We start from the raw sequence: 16,592 nt of genomic DNA on the forward strand, positions 1-16,592 counted from the left end.
AAAAATCAGACTGATTTAAAGTCTAGCAAGTCGCCAGTTTAGTTGGATTCAATAAATATACCATAAACCATATGGTAAAACCACAAAATGCCACAACCATCTCTCAAATACAACAATAAAAGCAAAATATTCTCAATGAAGCCTGCTGAAGTAATTTGATTCATTTCAGAATTATTTGCAGAACATGACTCTACACTCATCAATGAAGAGAGATAAAGCATATCCTTAGGATCTACCATTGTTTTCTCTATAGTACAGGCGAATGAATAAACACTAATATTTATTAAATATATTAAAATACATTCCATACAAAAATGGAAAAGTAATAGTAGTTATATGTGTTTCACAAGTAAATGATAAATATTGACATGCTCATTGTTGGACCTGCAAGCAATGAAGAATAAATAGAAGAAAAGGATTAAGCCTAAAAAAAAAAAATTCTCAGGCGTGTTATATATATATATATTAATATCTACACCAACCAGAATAAGAGTACCAACAGCTGCTTCTTGTAAATTCAATAATCTCTTTAGGATCACTCTCTATTTGTTTATACACATCTATCTTGTCCACTTCCTGTAAATTAATTTTAAAAGCAAGATAAGGTTTTTAAAATTAAACAAGTTTGCGTGTAATAGTTTTGCTACTTTTGCTACGGCTGAGATTGTAACGACCCGGAGACCGGACCGCTACCGGCGCTAGGGTCCAGATCGACTTAAGGTCGCCGGGACCCGCAGCAAGCCTAACATGCAACCTGTGTACCTGATAAAATCCCATACATGATCAAACATTTACATAAAAATTAAAATTTTCCATATACCAAGCCTATCTCACATACATAGTACCTGTAACATATAAACCCCATACTAGAGCTCTCATCAAATGCTCTAGTTGGATCAACAATTCTTAAGACGAGCTTGGTTCAACATCAATGTCATTAAAACTTTAATAAAAATAGATCATGTATAAAAGGGATTACAACAGACCATAGGGCCAAGCACAATACTATACTCATATCTTTACATTACATTACACTTTATAACATTTACAAATCATGTCCACACTAAATTATTACATAAACAACCTCTTTACCCTTGCTCACTTCCTGATCCGACTCTGACCTGCAAGCCTGGGGGTTAAGGGAGGGGGTGAGCTAAAAAGCCCAGTGAGCAGAACAATAATACATTATATAAAACATGCTTCATGGAATGCGTCACAACACAATTAATTCACATCACGGATGGACTGACCCAAAATTCCCTCCACTCTGTGCCCGGCCCTCGAAGGAGCTCCTCAGGACTTCTGTTACATACAATAAGCTCTGTGCCCGGCCCTCGGTGGGACTCCTCAGGACTTCTGTTACATACAATAAAAATCTGGAGGGCTAGTGAGTCGTCCTGTTGTCCATCCACACCCACAATGAATAATGCAATGCGGCATATTCATGAGTTCTAATGCAATCAACCTATTATACATCATGATGCATGAACATGCTTAAAACGTTTGATTTCTTAAAATAAAAGATTAGTTAGTTCTACTCACCTCTGGCTGACTTTAAACTGACTCTGAAGCAGCTGCCTCACTGCTGGAGTCCTCGGTTCCTCGGGTCCGAACCTACACGGGTGGACTCAAATGAGGAACCAAACATACACTAACATAACCCTAAACATCTCCCCAAAACCCCCCCTAAAACATCACAAAACATGGAAAGGAAGGCTGAACAGGGCACTTTCGGTGGCAGGTTGGGCGGCCGAAAGTCCCTCCAGAGCCGAAACTCAGCTACTTTCGGCGGCACCTTCGGCGGCCGAAAGTCCCTTCCAGAGCCAAAAGTCCAACTTTTGGGGGCAAGGTTCGACAGCCAAAAGCTTGCCTCCACAGGCAGGTTCGGCGGTCGAAAGTGCCTTCGGCTGCCGAACCTGAGTTCTTCCAGAAGTGGCATAACTCAGCCCTTATGCACAATTTGCCTCCCAAAACTTCCAAACATGCATTTAGCTATTCCACAATATGCATAAACTCATTTTCAAGCATAAAGGGGCATAAAACTAGCCTAAACCCCAACAAACAACAACATAACATCACATTACATACATTTATCTTCAAATCTACATAAACCCTAACATTTTTACAACTAACCTAAACATGCATTTCTACCCCATAAACCTTCATAAAACTTACTTAAGACATCGAAGGAGGCGAGGATTGACGCTTACCTCTTGAAGATCGAGAGAAAACGTGACCCAACTTGGAGATTTGGGGAAAATGAGTTCCGGAGGTCTTCAAGCTTCCAAACTTTGATCTTTGCTTAAAAACTTCAAAACCAAGCAAAAACTTGTTAAAAACTTGTAGGATTTGAGGAGAAAACACAAAATCATCAAAGGGGTGGCGGAGACTCACCTTGCCCGAGAATAGAGAGAGAAAACTCGCCCATTTTTGGACAGGGGGCCTTTTATAGGTGGCTGGCCAGACCACCTTCGGAAGCCAAAAGTGCCTCCGCAACTCCACCAAGTTCGGCGGTCGAACATGAGGTTCGGCGGCCGAACCTGGATTTTTCTCCTTTATCCTTTTTCTTTCAAAACTCAATTCTTTCTTGCTTAAAACCTTGAAAACATGTAAAACATTTTAGAAAAACATGTTCTTACCCTTCTAGAGAGTTCCGACATCCGAGATTCCGCCGGACGGTAGAAATTTCGATGCCGGAGTCTAGCCGGGTATGACAAAGATAACTACTTTAGCAGCTTAACTAATCAACTTCTTTTTAGTTATAAGAGTTTATTAATAATCTAACTAATTCTTGCCAGTTCGAGCCTTTTGAAATTTTAATTCAGCTAGCTAAAATAAATAGTTTTTAACTTCTACAGCTGACTATGCAGTTGTTGAAGCCGGTCAAAAATAACCTTTTTAGTTATTAACAATTTTATAACTGCGGATAGTAACAAAAGGATTGAATCCACAGGAAATTAATACTTACCTATTTTCTTTAACAAGACCAAGAAAATAAACTGAAAGTAAATAAACTGAAAGTAAATAGACTGAAAGTAAAATAAAGGGGGCTTTTGAGATTGATTTAATTAAACTAATAATGAAAGCAATAAAGTAAAGCAAATAATTAAAGTAAAGGAATTCAAATATGAGAAAAGCTCTAGTTGAAGAATTTGATCCACTTCAGTTGTTGGGATTGATCATTGATACTTAGGTTCCTTTGTTTGATTCAATAAATTAGTTATGGAGATGGAAGACGCTTCTCACCACCATATCTCTCCTTAAGCATAAATTAATTAGGGAATGTCCTCTAACCAATCACTAATCAACAAGTTGCCAAGGAACGTCCTTGGGCCTTATGCATCTAACAACTGTCAATTGCATAAAGAAATAGAGAGATCTAATTCTAGCTACCCAAACGCATGAGGATATCGCTAAATCATGCAATTTCCTTAGTTTTTACACCAAGAGTTACCTGTGTTTGAACAATCCAAACAATTACGGATTTAAAACTATTCAAACTCTTCAAACTAACAAATTATTACCTTGCAATCAAGAATCAACTGGCCACATTGATCAAAATAACAAAGCAACAATGAAATTAAGCATGAATATTGAAAAACAAAAGGTGAACAATATATGTTCAGATCTCCCAATCCATAAAACAACTAAAGTATCAACCAATCTTCAACTAGAAATAAAGGTTTCAGCCACTCATAGCTGAAACAAAATCAAAAAATAAAGAAAGGTAGAAGAAGAGAAGAGGTGGCCGAAGCATTGTCTTGTGCAAGAGATGGTGCGCCGGATTGAAGAGTGAAGAGAGAGGAGATGTGCGGCAGCCTTGAAGAGATGCTTATATAGCTTTATGTGTTGTCCTAGCTTCTTATTGCTGCCCAAGTTGGTCTCCTTGCTGCCCAAGTGCTGCCTTACCGCCCAATGCACATTAATGAGATGGAGCCTCTCTTTTGAATTTTGAATTTTGAATGTGCAAGACTTGGGAGGCAAGTATGTCTTCTTTGGCTTCCTTTACAAGTTGAATTTTGAATTTCAAATTTTGAATTTCAAATTTTGAATGTGCATCTTCTTGAGATTTGGCTTCCTCAATAAGGAAAGGGATTCTTGAAGATTTGAATTTCAAATTGCTCCGCTGACTGCACTTTCCTTATTTGCCACTTTCCTTATTTGCCACTTTCCTTATTTAGCACTTTTCTTAATAAGCTGAATCTTGAATTTTGAATGCTCTTGGAGATTTGAAATTTGAATTTCAAATTACTTTCCTTGTTTATCTCCTCTTCAGATGCAACTTGGCATACTTGCTCTCCTTTGTAGGCAGTTTTAAGGGCATTTTCTCCAAATTACCTCTTCACACCATTTTCTGCAAAATAATATCAAAACTGTAATACCCGGCTGGAGTCCGGCATCGGAATTCTGCTTTCCAGTGAGATCCGGGATGTCGGAAGTCTCTAGAAGGGTTCGATTTATGTTTTTCTTAAATGTTTTGATATGTTCATCGGTTTCATGCATAAGGAAATGAGTTTTTGGGTGAAATGAACCAAGGCAGAAAAGCCAGGTTCGGCCGCCGAAGTTGAGGTTCGGCCGCCGAACATGCATGGCTTTCGGTTTCACGTGTGGCCGCCGAAGGTGGTCTGGCCAGCCACCTATAAATGGCCCTCAGTCGGTTGAAGCGGTAAGAGCACCGTTTCTTTCACTTGCTGAGGTGAAACTCTCATAGTATATCTCCTTGCCTTCTTCTGATCAGTATCATAGGCTTGACCCACATACTGAAGCAAATCCAGGAACTTATCTGTGAAGTCATCAACACTCATTTCATCTGTTTGTCGCAATTGTTCGAACTCTTTTACTTTCATCTCCCTAGAACTGTCAGGAAAAGCCCACCCTGCAAATTCATTGGCGAACTCTCCCCAAGACATACTGTTCATCCTGGGTTCCACATAATTCTTGAACCATTCTCTGGCCTTCTTGCATTTAAGTGTAAACCCTGCCATCTCAATGGCCCTACTATCATCAGCTCCCAATTCACTCGTTATCATCCTAACTGATATGAGGTATTCAAATGGATCATCTCCCGTGTTATATTTAGGAGCATCCAATTTCAAGTACTCTGTCATGTGTACCTTACCTCCAGATGAGCTAGGTTGATGTCTGTCAACAACAGGGGCTACTGGTTCTGGTGGTGGTACTGGTTCATTTGGCTCTGGGTGTGCTGCACTTGGATGGGTAGGGGATGATGGATACATAGGATATGGTGGATAGTACGGAGGATAAGGCATATATGGCATGTAAGGAGGATATGGGACAAAACTAGAGTACTCCGACATACCTCCCATCGGATACTCTGGATAGCCAAAACCTGAGGTCTCAGCACCTCCCTGCGACTCTCCCATACCTTCCTCAAATCTGCCTATACCCCTACTGTCATCTCTAGACTGATCCATCTCCATAGCTTCCCTCCTTTCCTCTGATCTTTCTCCCCTAGCTGTACCTCTTCTGCTCTCGTCTACAGACCTTCTAGGGTCTATTGACGTACCTTCCCTGCTAGATCTCTGAGACCTTGCCCTTGGCAATGCAGGAGGACGAGCAGCTGTTCTCTCACTCTCTGGTGGGACTCCAGTCAATCGAGCTGATCGACGAGTTCCTCTCATCTTTACTCTCTGGAAAACAACACAAAAGATAGCACTTTAGCACACAAACATCACATATCAATAAGGTACATGCATAACTCATAGCATGAAAGTAATAGTGTAGAGTGGACATGTAATGTTAAAGAGATGTAATAGTTATGTTTTCAGTTACAGATGTGCTTGACTTAGGAGTTTGTGTTGTAAATCTATTATTATGTACATGATCTGTATATGTATATGTTTTACTGAGTATGTGAAAAACCAGGCTTAACAGGTATGAGTTAATCCATCTAGAGTAAGCTCTAGTTAGGGGGACAGAGTACAGAGTACAGAGTACAGAGATAGTGCATGCACAGGTTAAGCCTTGGTTCAGAAAAGAGTTTTTATTTTCACAGAAAGTGTATGATCATGTATGAGATTTACAGGTACACAGAGAGTATAGCAGGCTTGTTACGGGTTCTAGCGGCCTTAATCCGACCTGAATCCTAGCGCTGGTGACGGTCCATTTTGGGGTCGTTACAAAAACCACAAAATTAGGCAGAAAAAGTGTAAACTAACATCAATAGTATCATGATAAAATGGTCTAAATTTGGACTGATCAATAGCCCCTCAAGATGAAGTGGTAAATAAATCAACCAACCCATTTTGGATAATAGGAATGAGAAACATGTTGATATAGAGGCTCGGTGAACAGATGTGCTAACTGGAGTTTAGAGAAAATATGTGAGATTGAGATAAAGCCAGTATTAAATTTGCTTTTAATGATATAACAATCTATATTTGTGTTTTGTACGTTCGTGAAAGACTGGATTGGCTGCTATGTGTAAAACAGCTTTATTGTCGCATTTGAGGAAAATAGATAGCAAAATTTTTAATTGAAAATCTTGAAATATGTAACAAATCCATTGCAATTCACACACTGTACTTGCCATGCTCATATACTCGGCTTCTGCTGAGAATCGACTTCCAATTGATTGTTTCTTTGACTTCCAAGAAACCAGTGAGGAACCAAGAAAGATGTAATAACCTGTCAATGACTTTTTTATGGTTGGACATTGCAATTCACACACTGTACTTGCCATGCTCCTATACTCGACTTCTGCTGAGAATCGACTCACAATTGATTGTTTTTTTGACTTTCAAGAAATCAGTGAGGAACTAAGAAAGATGCAATAACCTGTCAATGATTCTTTTATAGTTGGACTGCGGCCCAATCTATATCACTATACACTGTACGGAATTTCTGGCTGAAAAAAAAAGTCCTTTGGAAGAGCAACCTTTGAGAACATGAAGTGCTGCATTTAGAGGTCCTTGACATAGAGTTTGCATGTGTTACTTAACTACTGAACAAAATAAGTGATGTCTGGCCTTATCTCCTAGAGAAAATTTGCAGCCTTTTATCATGGATGAGAAGGTTGTTTTACTTTTGTTATTCCAACATATTGTATTATGTCCAGAATGTACTTCCTTTAGTTCAAGTATAATCCTTCCTCAAATCATGTTATTTCAAGTCCTAAGAAGAACTTTGTATACCCCATATCTTTAATGGTGAACATATCATTCAAGAATAATTATACTTGCAAGATTAGCTCATCCGATACATTTGTTAGTAACACATCATCAACATAGACAAGTACTATAAGAAAGTTTTCATTTGACCCCTTGGTGAACAAGCAATGATCATGTGATGATTGGCTGAATCCAAAAACTCAGTGAACTTTTTGTTCCATTGCTTTCCAACTTGCTTTAATCCACAAAGTGACTTTTGTAATTTACAGACTTCGCCAGGAGATCCCTTTGTGTAGCCTTCAGGAAGTTCCATGTATAATTTCTCATCTATGTAACCAACTGATGCAATGGTCATTCTTTTGCTGCTATAATAGTTAATAAGATCCTCACTGTTACTAGCTTAGCCACGAGTGAGAAACTTTCTGTGTAATCCAATCTTCAAAGTTGATTATATCCTTTGGCTACTAACCTGTCCTTATATCTGTCTAAGAGCCATCTGGTAAATATTTGACTTTGTATACCCATTTGCAGCCAACTGCCTTCTTTCCCTGGGGTAGGTTGGTGATCTACTAGGTATGGTTAGCTTCTAATGTATTTAATTCATTTTGCATAGCAATTATTCAATTTTTGTCAAGTATAGTATGCTTATAAGTGTTAGGTTATGATATTTCGAATACTTTGGCCACAAAGGGTAAGTAAGAAGGATTAAATGTGAAAGAAAAATTGAATGAAGTACCTAGAAATAATGTAGCAGTAATATAGTCGAGTTGTTGAGTGTGAGGAGACATCTCTTCATGCTTTGTAGTTGCTACAAAATCCTTTAACCAGGCTGGTTTGGTGGTGCTTCTCATACTCCTTCTTAGTACTTGATAAACAAGTGAATTATTTCTGAGAAGAGATATATCATTGTTGCTTGTTTGTTAATTTTGGTTATCACCTGTTGAATGGATGTTATCATCATTACTGGAATCATCTATGTAGAAAGGTTCTCTATTGTTTCCTTGGCTCATAATTTCAGGTTCTAGTGGATCAGAAAGATCTGCTAAATCTGAAAATAATGGTAATGATACTGAAGGTTCTAGGGATCTGAATTTCGATTTTTCAGATAAAGAAACACTGTTTTATGAAAGATAACATTACTAGAATTGAAAATTGTCTTGGTGAGTAGGTTATATAATTTGTAGACTTTATATTAGAGGGCATATCCCAACAGAATACATAGAGTGGTTCTTTGGTCAAATTTGATTTTGGTAGAGGCAAGATTTGTTGTATAGCATAGACAACCAATTATTTTGAAATAATAGTTAGATTCATTTTGAAATAGCACAATATAGGGTGTTTTCCAGCTCAATACTTCGGTGGATAGTTTGTTAATGATATAAGTTGCTGTGAGGAGTGCTTCTGACCAAAATTGCTTGAAAAGATTTGCTTAAAACATAATTGATCTTGCAACTTGTAAGAGATGTCTGTGCTTTCTTTCTATAATGTCATTCTGTTGGAGCTATATACACATGATTTTTAATGGATGATTTCTCATTCTGAGAAGAATTTATAGCATTTTTTGTTAAGAAACTCAATTTCATTGTCTGTCCTTATTTTTTTGGTATTCTTTTGAAATTGCATTTCATTGTTTGTCCTTATCTTCTTGGTATTCTTTTAAAATTGCGTTTTGATCATGATAAAAAAATATAATAGCACAGATGAAATTTTTGTCCTGCTTGCTATCATGTACATCCAGGTGTACTTGCTACGGTAATCAATAATAGTTATCTTAAACATAACATCAGTGATTGAAAGTATTCTATATGGCCCCATATATCAATATGAATCTGATCAAAAACCTCTTCTCAAATTGAAGTGCTAATTAAAAAAGAAACTATGTGTTGCTTTAATAAAGACTAAATAGTACATGTATATGTATAGTACGTTATTTTATTGTAACCAAGTACAGATAAGCGCTTCATTTTAGAGTTAAAGACATGACCCAATGTGTACTGCCATATTACATTATTCTCTGATTTTAACATGTTGTAGTAACATTTTGATCTCCAAATTATCTTAAAGTAGGTACCACTTTTAATTCAAGGTAGTATAGTCCAGCCCATGTTTTTCCCACAACTATGACTTTATTACTATGCAACTATGCATATCCTGTATTTCACACTTATCATGGAAAAATATCACTGTTATATGAGTCAATTTAGTTAAAGTACTGACAGATAACAGGTTACATTTAAAATTGAAAATGTGAAATACATTTTTGAGTTTTATTTATTTTATTGAATAATGTAACATGACCTTTGTGAGTAATAAATTGACAAATTCTATCAGTATATATTTAAAATTGGGAATGTAAAATACATCTTTGAATTTTATTTTATTGAATAATGTAACATGACCTTTGTGAGTAATAAATTGACAAATTCCATCAAGAAAATGTAGTGATTTCTTTTTCTCAAGGGTGTGATTTCATCAAACAGGTATGGATTTGATCACATATGATTTGTGGCTCCTGTATCCATAATCCAAGGCAACATGCTAATAAGAGAGAATGATTGACCTGCAAAATATATTGTGTTTGCATTAAACGCCTCTGTCATAAGTACCTTTCCCTTCATTAGCTTCATAAATTCCTGCTAAACCAGATTAGATAGATTGCTTGCCCAATTATCATATGAATTGCTTGAAGTAAAAATCTAGAGATGAATCAGTAGCTTCAGGCATTGAACTTACAACATTTACTTATTGTTTGATTTTTTTTTCTCTTTATACCAATCAGGATATCTGTTATTTTACTGTACGAGTTTTTCATCATTATCTAAAATAGCTACATATTTAAATGCTCCACAATTACAATATTATGGAAACAAGAAATGGACATAAACAAAACATTTCATCCCATATTTTCTTTATTATTTAGTTTTGTAAAGTAAGCAATCAAGGATATATTTTTCTCAGTAAAATAACATATATTCCTTTTGATCTGAAAGAATAATGGGCCATTGCTCTAGCCAAAGTGTTGCTTCAATTCTTTCCATAGATCCTTAGCACAGGCTGTGTAAATGAAAGGTTGTGTAAATAAAAGCTTCAACAATTTCTTTCAAAATGGAATTCAAGATCCATAATGCTATCATAATGTCAACTCTCTCATACGTAGGTGAGTCGACATAAGGTATTTCAATCTTTCTAGTATGAAACTAAATTTATTCTTAGCTTTTAAGGCTAAGATTACAACTCTACTTCATAAAAGATAGTTATCATCGGGTAAAGAAGCACTCACCAGATTCAGACCAGGATTATTTGAATTCTGCAATTGTAGAGGATCGTTTAAGAGATTGGGATCATTTGTAGCATTTAAGCATTTACTGCTATTAGGCTTTCAGTTTTAGAACTTGCAGCTACTTTTATTGATTTTTCTCAAAGCTCTGATACCATGAATAAAAAAGTGCTCCTAGAAAATAACCAAGAATTAATATGGAAGAAGAAGATATATTCTTATTGTTTGATTACTACTATTTACACATCTCAAATAACTGCCACTCAACTCAACCAATCAGCTTCTTTTTAGTTATAAGAGTTTACTAATTGTTAATTCTTGCCAGCTAATCTTCTTCTCGAACCTTCTGAAACTTTAATTCAGCTAGCTAAAATAAGGTCTTTTAACTTCTACATACCTTCTAGACACCTTTATCCATGATGCTAGTTTAGGCCTGCCTTTCGTGATTTCATACTTCCATACTTGAGATAAGAATATATTGGCTCTTTCTACAAATGGGATATATGCCATATCCACCTGCAATGGCATAATTTTTATAATATTTTGAGCATGCATTGTGATAGCTGATAACCACTGCACTAGAATAAACTCAAAAGCATTAAGCTGCTCATAAAAAAAGCTTCTGTGATTGAAAAGACAGTGAAATCCCACTTACTAAACTGAAGTAGCCAAGGAAAATGGTCCATCATCGAATTTACTGAAGGCAGCTTCTAATACATCAAAAGCAGGATCTGATATCACACAATTTTAGTAATCAGTCTTAGTTACTGCACAAGTTAATAACATTGAAAACAAAAATTATTAATCTTACTTGCTTCTCTTACTATTTCTCCTTTAAATGAGTTATACATGATAGCATTGAATGTTTCAGAGTAAGATAGCAATTCCTCTCCAAATTCTCTTCTTCCAGGATCTTGCAATATTGTTTATTTGCAAAAACTCTCATGCTGACTCAAAAAATGCTCGTGAGGCATAGATAGAAGTATGACCCAATTAATTACATTAGGAAAAAGAGAAGGCCCTTCAAAGTTCTTGTCGATGTAATTGATTACATTAAGACTTTCCACTATAACTTTGTTGTCATGTTCCAGTGCCTTCACCTGTAGCAACCAACAGAATCATCAGGACTCGCAAGAGTTATCTGAAAATTTTAGTTGGATATGAGGGTATCACATTTTCTTCAGAATACACCTCTTTGTACCAAACAGGCTTTTTTTCTAGGTCCATAGCAACTAAAACAATCCTCTCTTGTAGTCCCTGCACCCAAAGAAAACATGTTAAAAAGTTGCAGATCCAGGAAGAGAAGTTTAGAAAAGTAAAACGAATAATCACATATTAAAACCTTGTAATTCCTTGTAATCCAAGCGCGCTGAGCGATGGGCTTGTGTAACTTATGTACAACCTTGCAAGAAAAACTTCAGCCTTAAACATTGGCAAAGAGAATATAAAATCAAAAAACGTAATGAGAAATATAAAAGGGAAGGAGTTGAAAAAAAAACCTGGTAGTTCCATAAAAGAGAGGAGGACGGATAGAAGTAGAATTGAGAGATGGAGGCAGAAACTCTTGAGAGTTCCTCTTCCTATATAAACAAGAAGAGAAAATTAGAATAATATAATAACTATATGCATAGTATATATATCTGATAAGTAAATTCGCAATCTCTACTCGGTCGCCATCGCTACACTTGACCAAGAGGGACAACCACGATGAAATGGTGGGAGCTCCAGCAAGTGAAACGAAAGTCATAGTGTAAAGTATATTATATGGTTACGTTTGTAAAGTCAAAATTGCGTTAGAATAGACATTAGAATAGCTATAATCCTAACAGATATACTTGTATATATATCCACTCTAATAAACAGAGCAGGGCAGTAGAAAAAGAAACATTGAGGAAGCTTTCGATTATGGGCTCCTCTTCTCTATTTTTATTTTTCCTTCTTTAATTAGTTCCATCTCTGTTGGCTTCTTTGATCCTTTTCATGGTATCAGAGCCAATTACTCTTGTATTCAATTAATTATATCTCCTTGAGAGATTTGTTGAGATTTGAGACGATGATGTCTCCAAATGATTTGGCGAAGATTCTCGCTGCTATTACCACCAAAAGCAATGAGACCGATCCATATCAAATTCACAGTTCTGAAGCCCCCGGATTTAGCCTTGTCAGTGTTCCTTTGAAAGGCCTGAATTACATCTCCTGGAGCAGAGCTGTGCAAATAGCCTTAAGGGCTAAGAAAAAATTAGGGTTTGTGAATGGGACAATCAAAGCCCCAGAACCTGATTCCGATGATTATGAGAAATGGGCAACTGCGGACAGCATGGTTGTATCTTGGTTACTCAATGCTATGTCGAAAGACATCTCTGATGCTTTCATTTTTTCAAAAAGTGCAAAAGCCCTTTGGGATGAACTCAAACAGCGTTATGGTGAAAGTAATGGTCCTATGATCTACCAAATTGAGAGAGACATTGCTGGTTATAAACAAGGAGACGAATCTGTGACTGAGTATTATACGAAGCTCAAGAAGAAGTGGGATGAGTTATTGTGCTTAGCCCCTTTACCAGTTTACTGTGAGACTGGTACTGCGATTTCAGATTATGACAATAATAGACGGCTTATGCAGTTTCTGATGGGCTTAAGTGATGAATATGATAATGTGAAGAATCAGGTGTTATTGCAGAGTCCTCTACCTTCGATTAATAAGGCTTATTCTATGGTTATGAGCGTAGAAAAGCAGAGAGAAGTGCAAACCAACAATGCCACATCCACTGAGACTGCTGTTGTTATGATGGCACGAAGGGGTCACAACAATTACTCAGATAATACCAGCAGTTCCAGGAATAATAACCGATACAGTTTTTATCGCAGGAAAGAGGATAAGAAAAAGGAGTATTGCACCAAGTGCAAAATTGGGGGGCATACTATAGAAGATTGTTTTCAGATTAATGGGTATCCCGGCTGGTTTATCGAAATGCAGAAGAAAAGGGGAGTCGATGTGAGAAAATATTATAGTGCAAATAATGTTGCACAAGTTGCCGTCTCAGATTCTCCACTGCAGCAGCATGTTTCGAGTCAGAAAAGTAGTGATGTTCAGGACAACGCAGTGACAGACTATATTCAGCAAGAGTTTCAAAAGTTCCTACGAGCCAAAGGAGGATTTCCTGATCCTGCTGCAGAGGACGTTCGCAACGTGAATTTCGCAGGTACATTACTCAATTCTATTATTACTGGTATTGATTTTAATTGCAAGGATAACTGGATAATTGATTCTGGTGCATCACACCTAAATTGTCCTTTTTTGATCAAGTTGTTCAGCTAAATCCACCCAAAACAATCCGTTTACCCGATAAAACCACCAGAAAGGTCACACATATAGGAAATATCAAATTGAATGATAGCATAATTTTGTACAATGTCCTGTATGTTCCCTCTTTTAGCTGCAACTTGTTATCCGTTAGCTTACTCACCCGGACCTGTCATTTTTCAGTGCACTCATTCCCTGAACATTGTTTGTTCTAGGATTTACAGACTGAGGAGGTTTTGGGAGAAGGAAGAGTTATCGAAGACCTTTATTTTGTGACTAGAGATTCTTTTAATAAGCAAATAAGTTGTTTTTCTGTTGCTGGTTATAATGAACATGATAGACATTTAGCTATGCTTTGGCATGCTAGATTAGGACATGTTGCTCATAAACGATTAAAGCACGTTGCTGGTATTTCCAAATGTGATTATGCAGACTTGATTTGTTCTGTTTGTCCTATTGCAAAACAAACTAGAATTCCTTTTTCAACTAGTCGAATTTCTACTAAGGAAGCGTTCGATCTCCTTCATGTTGATTTATGGGGTCCTTACCATTTGAAATCTATCACAAATGTTGTTTATATGTTGACTATCATAGATGATTTTAGTCGGTTTTGTTGGACTTACATGTTGAAAAGTAAAGAGCAAGTATTTTCAACCTTGAAAAATTTTTTCCATTATGTGTTCACTCATTATGCTAAGAGGGTTAAAGTTGTGAGAACAGACAACGGCACCGAATTCTTGAACACTACCTGTAGTTCTTTCTTTCAAGAAAATGGAACATTACATCAGCGATCTTGTGTTTATACTCCACAGCAGAATGGTGTAGTTGAACGGAAACACCAGTCATTAGTAAACATAGCTCGAGCCTTGTTGCATCAATCCAAATTACCCCACAAATTCTGGTCCGAGTTGCTGTTAACCGCCACCCATATTACCAACAGATTACCTTTTGAAAACCTGAACTGGCAAACACCTTATGAGCGATTGCATGGGCAGCCGGTGGATTACAGTTATTTTCGTACTATCGGCTGCTTGTGTTTTGCTACCAATACCTTACCTCACAAACTGAAATTTGATCCAAGAGCGTCATCATGTGTTTTGCTTGGTTATGCTCCACACCAAAAGGCATACAAGTTGTACAACCTGATTACAAAGACCATTATCAGTTCATGTGATGTTGTGTTTGCCGAATCTGTATTTCCCTTTCATCATACAAAACCCGAAAGTGTTACTGATTTTTCTTTGCCTAAATGTATTTCAGACACAGACATCCACTTTACCTTTCCTAGCTCTTCACCCAACAATGATTTTGTACAGCAACTTGACTAGCCACATACATCAGACACAGATTTTGCGCAACAACAAGAACAGCAGCATATACTTGATGAAGATAGTGCACAGCAACCTCAGCTGAATACATCAGCAGATATCTTGATTGAAATAGTTGAATGTCCAACAACAGATTTGTCCCATGTTCAGCAGTCTGTGATTAGACGAGGTACAAGACAACGGAAACCTCCATCTTGGCTAGATGATTTTGTTACTGATTCCCAAACCCACTCCAACATCCATTTTTCTTCTTCACATTTATCTTTTGTTGCACAGATATCTAAAGTTATTGAGCCTTGCATTTATAATCAAGCTAAAAATAACAATAATTGGGTAATTGCCATGAATAAAGAATTAACTGCATTAGAGCAAAATAATGCATGGGTGCTTACTGATTTGCCTTCTAATGTTACCCCTATTGGTTGTAAGTGGATATACAGGGTGAAGTATACTGCAGATGGCAGTATCGAGAGGTACAAGGCTCGGCTAGTTGTTAAGGGGTACAATCAACTCCTTGGTCTGGATTACAACCAGACATTTTCCCCTGTTGCAAAGCTTGTTACGGTTCGAGTTTTGTTGACTATTGCAACTGCATCTGCTTGGCCGGTGCATCAGCTTGATATAAATAATGCATACTTACATGGCTCTATAGATGCATATATTTATATGCAGGTACCTCCGGGATATGAGACGGCCAAACCAAGGCAAGTTTGTAAATTACAACGTTCTCTTTATGGGTTAAAGCAGGCTGGCAGACAATGGAACAAGGAATTAACTGCGAGCTTATTAACTAAGGGATTTCATCAATCTTCTTTTGATCACTGTTTGTTTACTCGTGGTCAAGGTCATACATTCTTAGCTGTCTTGGTTTATGTTGATGATTGCCTGATTTCTGGTCCTTCAGTTGATTTGATTGCTGAATTAAAGACTTATTTGCATGACAAATTCACTATTAAAGATCTTGGGCATGCCAAGTATTTTTTGGGTATTGAGATAGCTAGATCACCGGAAGGGATGTTGTTGACTCAGCATAAGTTTATAAAAGATATTGTTGCTGACACAGGTTTACAGGATGCTAAACCAACTTCTAGTCCTTATGTTCAAGGGCTCAAAATCAGTTCAGACATGGGCAAACCTTTGCCTGACCCAGAGTGTTACAAGCGTCTAATTGGCAGATTGTTATATTTGTCCCTTACAAGACCGGACATTAGCTACGCTGTTCAACAGTTGAGCCAATTTATGCAAACTCCTCATCACCAGCATTTTAAGGCAGCGTTGGCAGTAGTACGATACTTATATGGTACTCGTTTCAAGGGGTTATTTCTTCCTGCCTCCAATGATCTTAAGCTTCAGGCTTTCTTCGATGCCGACTGGGCATCTTGTATGGATTCTAGGCGATCCATTACCGGGTATTGTATATTTTTGGGTACTTCATTGGTGTCATGGAAGTCCAAGAAACAATCCACTGTCAGCCGGTCATCTACCGAATCTGAGTATCGTGCTATGGCTTCAACTGTTTGTGAGGTTCAGTGGCTGTTCTCCTTAAAGATTTTCAC

The 16,592-nt window shown here is 37.2% G+C and overlaps 1 pseudogene; it reads right to left on the reverse strand.

Moving 5' to 3' along the window:
• Positions 1–343: 343 nt before the first annotated feature.
• Positions 344–12,084, reverse strand: LOC110623219 (annotated as a pseudogene).
• Positions 12,085–16,592: the final 4,508 nt, after the last annotated feature.

Source organism: Manihot esculenta, chromosome 9 (genome assembly GCF_001659605.2).
Source record: "Manihot esculenta cultivar AM560-2 chromosome 9, M.esculenta_v8, whole genome shotgun sequence".
Taxonomy (NCBI): domain Eukaryota; kingdom Viridiplantae; phylum Streptophyta; class Magnoliopsida; order Malpighiales; family Euphorbiaceae; genus Manihot; species Manihot esculenta.